Here is a 10,350-nt window from a genome sequence, read left to right as displayed (position 1 = left end):
TTTTTTTCGCGAAATACAGAGGCCCTTCCAGTGGGTCCCAGATGTCAGGTGGAGGAATCATTATTTTGCGCGTAATAAGGAGGCATTTCCTTGTGTGCGGACGTGGACCCAGCTGTCAGCCTCTCCACGCACAGTCTACTTCCGATGGTGTCGTTCGTTGACCATGTTGACCACGCTGCACCGAGCGCATCCAAGGTGGTGGACAACGGCGAGGCCTTGGACAGCAACGAGCCGGAGATGGGAAGACGCGGGAGTAGAGTTGCAGACGGAGAAGTGTACGAGGGTTAACTGGTTCTGGTGCGGTGTGGTTCAGCAGTCGGTGGAGAAGAACAAGAGGTGTGGAGGGGTGAAGGGATGGCCTGGCCAATCGTGGAGTAGCGCTTCACAGTGAAGCGTGCTAAGCAGAGATGCTATCAGCAGAGGCGGGAGGTGGTCCCGGTGGCGCTGGAGGAAGAAGACAAGAGATTGAAGGTGGATGCTGGTCGTTGGATGTAAATCCAATGGCTAACGATGTCAAAATCATTTGTTGACTAAGTTGACAACGACTTGCATTGGCTTCGACCTATTGGCCCACATTTCAGCCTCCAAAAATGTGGCACGTATTCAACCCGTTTTTTTCAGAATTTACAGTCTTTTTTTGCAAGGTAGAATTTACAGTCAATTTTATCTTTTTTTTGAATTACAGTCCATTAGCTGGGTTGGGTGCACAAATAATGTAGTGTCCATGCGGCCCATTTATTTATCTATCTATCTATCTATCTATCTATCTATCTATCTATCTATCTATCTATACCTATACTAATTATAGACTCCCTAAGAATTACCACATTAATTAGAATTTATGGACCGTTCATCCTATGGGACCAAATTATTACGGTGGAGATTAACCCACAAAGACTCCCTAAGAATTACCACATCTATTTATCTATCTATACCTATACTAATTACAGACTCCCTAAGAATTACCACATTAATTAGAATTTACTGACCGTTCATCCTATAGGACCGAATTATTACGGTGGAGATTAACCCACAAAGACTCCCTAAGAATTACCACATTAATTAGAATTTACTGACCGTTCATCCAGTGGGACCAAATTTATTACAGTGGAGATTAACCCACAATTTTTTGCTTAATTATGTGCTTAGTTCCGGCAGAAAAAATTCTAAATTAAGGCCCATAGTCCTTCACGGCTGTAGAAATAGAAGCCGTCATCCTTATCCCTAACCTCCTGACCCCAACCATCCCACACATCACGCCATGGATTGCGCCGCCGCCCTGCTCAACAGCCAACGCCGTCGCCGCCTGCCCCATCCGTCGTCGCTCCCGCCGCATCAACCCTCTGCCGCATCCCACTGCCATCATGACCCATCTCTCTCCTTGGTCTTCTGTCTTTGACCAATACTGGGTGGCGGCTGTGCTTCCGGTCGCGTGGTGGCGATGTGGCTGGTCGAGGGAACATAGGTAAGGCGGACTGTCACCTATTTGTCGATCTGTGCCCACCTCCTATTCTTCCTCTCCCCATCGAACATCATGTCCACAGTTACTGCCACACATGGCGCTCTCCTCTCCTGCAGTGTTCCTGTTGTGCCCCTTCACACATTGGACCATCGTGGCGCAGAAGTACATGGAGAAGATCGCGCTCCTCTTAGCAAATTCGGGTGTTTTGAGTTGGCTACCCAGCAAGGTAATTTTTCCTTCTCAGAAGTTCTTTCATGGAACTTGGGTGGAATGGATTCGTGGGTATGCTTGGTGGAGTGCCATTAGATTGCCATGTTAGTGGGCAGTATATCCTCTCCCGCACACACGAACTTGGGTTTGCCAAGGAAATAGGTCAATACTACTATCATTTGGCTTTGCAATGGTCATTTACATAGTTCTGTTTTTTCGAATCATGATGGTTTAGTTTGTTTGTTACCAGCTGCTTCAATTAGGACTAACAATCGAGAGTTGTCGATTGGATTGAATTTGGAAGAGGACAATATAATTCTGTTATAGTTTGTGGTTCAGTTAGCTTTGAAAAAATGTTTAGGTGATGAATAATACACAATGAATTGTTTTCTGTTGCCCAGTGTACTACAATTTAATATGCAGAATGTGAGCTTAAACTTTTTGCCGAGAAAATGTCTGTGTGAAACTGCTAATTCCCGAAAGGAGTAATTCATTCCCCGTCCAAGTACTTATTATTGATTGATGCTTCATCCGTTTATGCTGCAGGGGCATGGTCACATGGATGATTAGCATCTTTTGGCAAAAGCATGTTAATTCACTGAAGAAATACTACTGCACCTATGACTATGAGCGGAGATGTCCACTCACGATTTTTGAGGACCACTTGAGGATGTGATCAGTAGTGCAGCTTCAAAGCTGCTTGATATGACATAGTGTTTGATTTTTACAAATCTGAAAGTCAAGCCTAAGCAATGTTACGGTTCAGATCTAAACCTTAAACTTACTGATTATTTGTTGTGCGTTACTAATCTGACCGGCCATCGATCTCCACCTTAACCTTATTTATCTTTCTTATTAGCTCCACGTCTCTAGCGTCTATAGAGTCCTAACCCAAGAATATCTCCTGCCGCCTTCAGTCCAAACCCTCGGCAAGAGTCTCCCCTGCATCCTCCTCTTCTCCTTGCCGCCTATGTCTCCTTCTTTTGCTCCTCGGGTCGCTATTGTGACGCGTCCGTCGTCTTTTTCATGAGGAGCTAGATGATTTCAGTCTGAGATTACATCCTCCTATAGAGAATCCTACCCTTTCCATGCTGTCACTGTAGCCAGGTCTAGCAAAGGGGATAAATTTATGTTGCAAATGAGATGCTAAAGTTTATATGCAGAGGTGTGCAACTCTGTATCCATCAACATCCATACTTCAGGGTGGAGTAGAGGGAGGGAGCATTTACCAGAGATGTGTTTTTAGCAGCATTATTTTTAGATAAAATAATTATACCTGCTTTTATCTGTAAGCTGCACACAGGGCAGAGGATGCAATTTGGTTTAGAAGAAGAAGAAAACACATTGACACTATGGCTTATAATTCTTATGATAGTATCAGAAAATATATGCAATATGGTTTAGGTAACAAAAACACAGCATTATGTCTTCGTTGGAAAATTTGCCACTCCGGAGACATAGACAGACTTATCACTTTCATCTTATTAATGGTATTTTCTTAAAGTAAGAAGATAAAGAAGAGATGGGTTTATATGAAGCGGGCCTGCTGCAACAGTCAAAAGATGATGTCTCGGTATTTCACATTTAAAGCAAGGACAAGTGCTCATAAATGATTATATGTATCTACTTTATTAAACTAGCATATGAACTAATCCCCCGAATCCATGTACTCTATATTCTTACTTATTGCATGACGTTCTTTTGCTTCTTGATAAATATGTCCATTTTCATTATTATTTCATAATATCTGCTATGTACAGTGGCATCATTGAGCATTCCTTTACTTTTCACATTTCAGTTCAATGTTCTGCACAGTGCACAGTATAACGCTACATTGGATGGCGCTATTAAATACTTCGAGGTCATGTGACAGAGCACGAAAAAAGAACTATCGAGGTATGTTTTATGCTCATACTACGATTCTGAGATTCAGATGCAGTTTTATTTAGAACACATTTTTATCATAATATTCAATTCCAATGCATTTGGAATGGGTCAAGTCAATTGTAAGAGTTGAATTAGCTACTTCGCCTTTGAGTCCTTTGTTGTTTAGTTGTAATTTTTTATTCAATAAATTCCTAAATGCACCATTTCTTATGAGCAGGTTTTTTTAAAATCAAAATCACAATGTTATATATATGTTTCGTGCCTCTCACGTCAATTCTAAGAGGGCACAGGTTGGGTTCAATATTTTTATCGTCAGATCTAACCATGATGAAGGCAGGCCCCTCCGATTGCTATTAGGAATGTGGAAGGTTGACCAGCCGTCTCTTCCTCTCCATCGTCTCTCCATGGTGTGCATGTTAAGAACTTATGCAGCAGCGGACGCCAATTTCATGGAGCCGTCAGCATCAACTTTTGTGGAGTCCTCTTCTAGGATCTGATACGAGTCCCTCCGACATCAGATAAGGTAATCACTTACCTACTCCTCTCAGATCTAGAAGTATTGTGTATAGCGCCCCATGTGTTACTTTGATTTAATAAGGTTGAAATACTAGAAGTTAATGGTGACCAAGTGTTGATTTTGGACAGAATAGTCTCAGTAGTCACAGTGCCCATGAAACATTGCGATATGATCAAGTTTTAATGTACATTACCAAATATACCTGATATGAGTAGGGTAGAAAAAACATTTGATATGGTATTTTCTTGCATATATTTAGTAATTAGGCCTTTCCATTTTCTGAAAGAAAACTGATGTATGTTGCCCTGATTTTCCTGTGTAGGTTTGGGTATGCATGAGAACGAATCGGATAATCAATTGCAAACTGATTGTATCGTATGTTGTGTACTATCGACGCATTTGCTTGGGTGGAAAAGTCTCGCTTCTGATTACAGCACTTTCAGAAGACAGTAGAAGTCGTTTAGTTCAGCCCTTCTGATTTGTGTTACGGTGCTATCGGATAAAGCGCTTCACTTCGCTTCCGTGAAAAAGTCCGATCACGGCTGGATACAGGATCCTCTCCACTACGCATTCACTCGCGGCCAAGCCAAACAAAACGCATATTCAGGACTCAGGAGGAAATATCAGAGGCAAAGCTTCCCGACACTAAAAATCAAAAACGATACAAACGTGGAACCAAACGCCTCCCATATTTCTTCGGTTCCACTTGGAAAACATAGATTGATTATGTATCAATAAACCATGTGTTAGTCAAGACAAAAACATGGATGTGAAGCTCAGGTTTGTTAAGTTGTTTGGCTGTACGTGTGACATGGTTCATATACATATTGCTAGCTACTTTATTTTTCATTCATTAATAATACTATATTGAAGAAAATTACCATGTTATTTTGGTTATCATTGTCATTTAGTATCTAATACTATTTTACCCCATGGTTATAGTTATATTTTCAAATACATATCAATGTGCTTTATATTTTATGCGGAACTTTCGCTTATTGGGAAGTGAACAAATGTGAGCCATCCTTCCATAAAAAAATGACATGGCACTTTTCTTAAGTAGGTTATTATCCTGTTATGTGGTAGAATAATAAGCGTTCTCTAATTAATAATTCAATAAAATCAGTCCTAACCGTTGTCAAATTGCATCTTATATTGTCTATATATATTATAATCACCGCATGCACTTTTCAATTACCAACTTGGATCACCTTCCAGCTGCATCTTTGGTGAGAGGAATACGGAACAGACGAATTGGTAACTTCTCTTTTGTGAGAGAAAGATAATTTGGTAGCTCAGTTGGACATGCTCTTTCAATTATAAAATGAGTTACTGCAGGGTCAAATGGTCCAGAACTCCGTAGCATAGACACTGGCTAAAGTTAGATGGTGCCTTAGTGGATAAAAGAAAAGAGAAATACTACTATTACATGGAAAACATTTCAAGTTTGTACCATGTGAACCAAAGTGTAGGTTGGATCAGTTCTAACCTTTTGGTTTTCCCGTGCGCTTCGTTGTGACAGGGTTGCTATCAAAAAAACATAGTTCATGCATGTTTTGTATATGATTATTTTATACAATTAGTCTATGCTTTATAAAAAAATCCGTAATTAGAACGCCCTAAAAATAATAGTATGAGAAATAGCAAGTGAATAAAACTAGCATTTTCTAATATTTATCTTTCAGGCTATATTAGTTGTATAAATATTGATTCTTCTTCACGATGCCTAAGCAAACACAGATTTTTTGTCGAATCTGTTGTACAATGAAATAAGCATACTGTGATGCATGTGTTCCAAAACAATCTGTAGTGTGAAGAAATTAAAATTTCAACAGCTTAACTATAAGGCTATATTCATCATACCTTTTTTCCAAAGGGTTTAAGTAATGCATTGTTGAAAGCTAGCCCGTGCATGTGCACGGGTCGACGACTAGTTTTCCTAAAAAATTACAGGCCATTTGCACTTTCTCGAAATACATGATTTTGCTGGGCTGATTCTAATTATAATGTTGGGTTGGGCCAGCAATGTTATCAAAAAATAAACAGGGGCTAAGCATTTTGTTATAAATATATTTAAATAATAAGTGATTTATTATTACATTCGTCTTTAAATCTTACCAAGCTTTTGTACACAATCACTAGGATTTTCGTGCCAAAACAATCCAGGATTTGATTGTTAAGAAATTGTTTTTATAAGTTAATAAGATGTGGGATATTGTTTTCTTACATATGTAAGTATCTGTTAAATATATGATGACAATAAAAATAATATATAATAACGTATAAAATAATTTAAATATATATAATATAGTTAGAAGGGAAATATAAGTTGGACCAGGCGTTCCTATTCTTATATAGAAAAATAGAACAGACCTATGCGTTTTCTTCAAAAAAATACATAAATTGGGCTGTCGATGTTTCAGGAAAAATAAAACCTTGGATGGGAGGTCCATAGGCCGGTCGATACATGACGACCCTCAAGAAAATACAAACAGGCCTATGGACCTCCCATCCGAGGTTGTGGGCTGCGCATGTTAAAAAACAAAGCCTAGACGGGGCAGCCCAAAACCCAGCTGATACTTGCTGCCCCAGTGATAATAAATGATACCTGTCAGCTTCCCGGCTTCGTTGTGAATTTATCTCCTATAGTAACTACGTTGAAGCACCTAAAAAAATGTAACTATGTTGACAAACCTGTGGGCCCCAACGTCAGTATAGCATTAGGAGGAAGTATTTTTTTGATGAGGTACTTGCTTGCGTACGGCCATAGACCTGGTGGGTCCCGATTGTCCGCTTCTCCACGTACAGTCCTCTCCAGATTCCTCTCGTTTGTTCAGCATGTTCACAATGGCAGACAGCAGCGTCGCGGCGAGCGCACAAAGGCGCAGGAGGGGATCCGACCACATGAGGAAGTGCCTTATTATTAACGAAACTACTGAGCTAGCCTATTGGCCAAGTGACACTACCCGATAGCTGTTCCGCCCGGGTTTGATTCCACCTGTGCAGGGAAAATATCTTCAAATTTTTTGCCTCTGCCTTTATTGACATGTGGGTCCCCATTGTCATCTACGCACACCACATCCAACACTTGCCAAAACTTCGTCCCTCGTTTTATCTATGTTTCACATACTCGACATTGTGTGGGCATTTTGATATGCACAGTCTAGATAACATCATGCTGATCAACATTCATGCATAGCACATCTGAAATTCAAAAGACATTCATATATAAAAGTACTCTCAAAATACACAACACAAAACACAATTCACAACCTGCAAATACTGACAACCCTAAGCTCCTCCAGACAATTCACAACCTACCCGACTATTGGTCTGGGGGGGGGGGCAGTCCCCTCCTATTCCTCGGTGGCAGACAGTCGGCCCGTGAGACGATGTGAACAACGAGGGAGAGGATGGCGGGGAAGCGTCATCGGGCCAACTGCTTTTCTCCAATTGCAGTTGGGTTCGGTCGATGAAGACTCCACCGGCTCGCTCTGGCATGACACCCTCACAAACGGCACCTTGTAGATGCTCGATCCTTCAATCTTTGGTGGATGCTCCATCTGGGATTGATACTCCCACCACCACCCCCTCACGATCGGATTTGGTGAATCTGTTTGCTCCATGGCCCAGAGGAGCAGCTCTATGTACTCCTGCGCGACTCCCTCCGGGAGTATCGCCGCCTTTTTGCTCTGTTCAAATATTTGGCCATGGATGTCGCCGTTGCCGCTAGTTGGTCCTTGTTGTCAAACCAAGACTGTATCTCCAACATCCTAGCTAGCTTCACAGGGTCGCCGTCTGTGATCCTCACGTATCGGTTGTAGTCCTCCATCGATCTACTTCTCCACAGTACCTTCACTCGCTGGCGATGGTTTTTGAATGGAAGAGGAGAGGAGCAGCGCTGGTTTTGGATTAGAATGGGAGAGGAGCGACGCTGGTTTTGGATTGGAACAGGAGAGGAGGGGCGGTGGTTTTGAAATGGAAGAGGAGAGGAGCGGTGTTGGATTTAGATTGGAACAGGAGAGGAGCGGCGGTGGTTTAAGAGGAGAAGAGCAGAAGAGCGGTGCTGGTCTTGGAAGTATTTTTTTGTTTTGCGTATTTTGGGTCAAAGTTTGACCATGTACTGTATTTGACAAGAAAAATGTGAATGCATGTCACCAAAAATTGTATCATTTGGTTCGTATCTGAATGTACTTCCAAATTATATTGTTTTTGCAATGTATAACATATATTTTATTTGCAAAAATCATGGTCAATTATGACCTAGAATAAAAGGGAGACTAGTTAATGTGGGGTCACTTTCTTAATTGAAGGGTAAATTGATTTTGATTTTGATCCAGTCACAGCGCGCCGACCCTCTCGTCCAAACCTAAATCGCTGCCGCACGCTCCTCTCCCTCTTCTGCATTGCAAGACCACCTCCTCTCCTCTCCAACATCTCCATTCCAAAACCACCGTCTCACCTCTCCCTCTTCTCCATTGCAAAACCACCCCCTCTCATCTCCATCATCTCTATTCCAAAACCACCGTCTCGCCTCTCCCTCTTCTCTATTGCAAGACCACTGTCTCTCCCCCCATCTTCCAAAGCTAGCACCGGACCACTCAGAAGGACATCTACGAAGAGGATGCAGCAGCGAATCAGGCACATCGCTGGCGGCGACCAGGCAAAGTTAGCCAGGTTGAAGGAGATCCTTACTTGGTTTGACAATGAGTGGGAGATTTCGAGGATGGTGAGGGCCATGTGGCAATGTATGAGAAAGAGTGAGACGGTGGCGATGAGGGTAGCGATGTACATGTACTCCTCGGCGGCAGTCACGCCGCAGTCCTTCGAGTTCATCGAGTATCTCCTCTGGGCGATGGAGCAAACAGATTCGCCCAAGGCGACAGTCAGGCGGAGGTGGTGGGCGTACAGGTCGAAGGTCGAGCACCCAGAGGATAACAAATTGATCGAGTATGGTGTGCCATTCGTGAGGGTGCAGAGCCAGCCGGAGCCATAGGAGTATTCGTTGACCCACCGCAAGAGGAGGCTGGATGGCACGACGTCGCTTCCCGGCCGTTCTCTACGGTTCCCTCGACGCTTGGCTCGTTTCAATGGCGGCAGTTTAAGGTAAGCTTCGCACTAACCTAATCTTCCACCTGCTCATGCTTACAATCAGTGTGACAGCTAATGAAAATCATGCTTACAATCAGTCTCCGAGTACTACGCCAATCACCCTAAAATAGCTCTAGACCTTTGGGTCAAAGTTATGACACAGTGTGCAAATAAAGAAAAATAGATTGGTGCTTCTTTCAGAAAAGAGTACTCCCTAGAAAACTGCCAATATAAACTACTAGTATTTGGTTAGAGGATTTGCTGCCGAGAAAGATCCGTCCACAGAGAGCGCCACACATCCCACTGGTGGTGGTGGATGCCAATGCATGCATGGAGCATGGTTGGTGTCGGTAATTTTTACTTGGCACACCTCACACTCTACATATATGCCGGTTCCATACGTACATTTGTGCAGTTCCACCAAAATGCAGCTGAATACCCCTGTTTGCACAGATAATGAAAAAGTGTGATTACATTATAGTGGCACTAGTTGATGAAACACACAAAATAAATAGAAGAAAATATTGTGATAGTATCATAGTATGCCATGCTGCGAGGGCGAGATGGGCCCTGCGACGCCTCATACGGTAGGCCTCATACTAGAAATCGTCCCAAGTCTCCCAGATACACCTTCTGCCAGTGATGAACATAAGTGTACAACAGTAGTACAAGGAGGCACCTTAAGACATTCAAATCTCTATTTTTGTGCAGATCAACTAAAATTAAGCACCCCAGTTTGTAGAAACGCTTAAACATTAACAATGGGACTAGTTGATGAAACATACATTAACAAAGAGAAGCACTTTCTTTATCTACATTGGAAATGAAATGATAGAGAGGACACTCGCTCTATTTTAACTACATTATTACTTCATTTTATCAGTGACACTAGGGTCGAGCAGGTGGCAAACGAGGTGTACCGCGTGTCGCAAGGATGGAGGCCGGGGGTGCTTAGACTGGGATGTTGAAGCTAGCTCTTTCGGTCACCAACATGGATGATTCAATTCATGGGACCTTTTGGTGCAGTTCCCCTAAAATGAAGCAATGTCCCGTGAGCTAGCAGCTTCTTCTTATTTATTTTTAAAGAAAAGGGCTCCAGCCCCGGTTCCATTTCCATCAGAAAATGAAGCCCACAGAGCTTCTTCTTCATTAGTTGCAAAAAAATTGAGCAACATCAAGGTAG

General features: G+C 42.3%; 1 long non-coding RNA gene across 3 annotated transcripts; it reads left to right on the top strand.

Moving 5' to 3' along the window:
- The first annotated feature begins 1,211 nt into the window (after nt 1-1,211).
- LOC119291761 lies at nt 1,212-4,599 on the top strand. Of its 3 annotated transcripts, none has more exons than XR_005142631.1 (5): nt 1,212-1,465; nt 1,579-1,688; nt 2,219-3,568; nt 3,897-4,082; nt 4,399-4,599. It is a non-coding gene; the product is annotated as an uncharacterized LOC119291761 (long non-coding RNA). The 3 variants fall into 3 exon arrangements; XR_005142633.1 differs by having other exon boundaries at nt 3,893-4,082; XR_005142632.1 differs by having other exon boundaries at nt 3,876-4,082.
- The last annotated feature ends 5,751 nt before the right edge of the window (nt 4,600-10,350 follow it).

This window comes from Triticum dicoccoides, chromosome 4B (genome assembly GCF_002162155.2).
Source record: "Triticum dicoccoides isolate Atlit2015 ecotype Zavitan chromosome 4B, WEW_v2.0, whole genome shotgun sequence".
NCBI classification, from domain to species: Eukaryota; Viridiplantae; Streptophyta; class Magnoliopsida; order Poales; family Poaceae; genus Triticum; species Triticum dicoccoides.
This window is presented reverse-complemented; position numbering and strand designations above follow the sequence as displayed.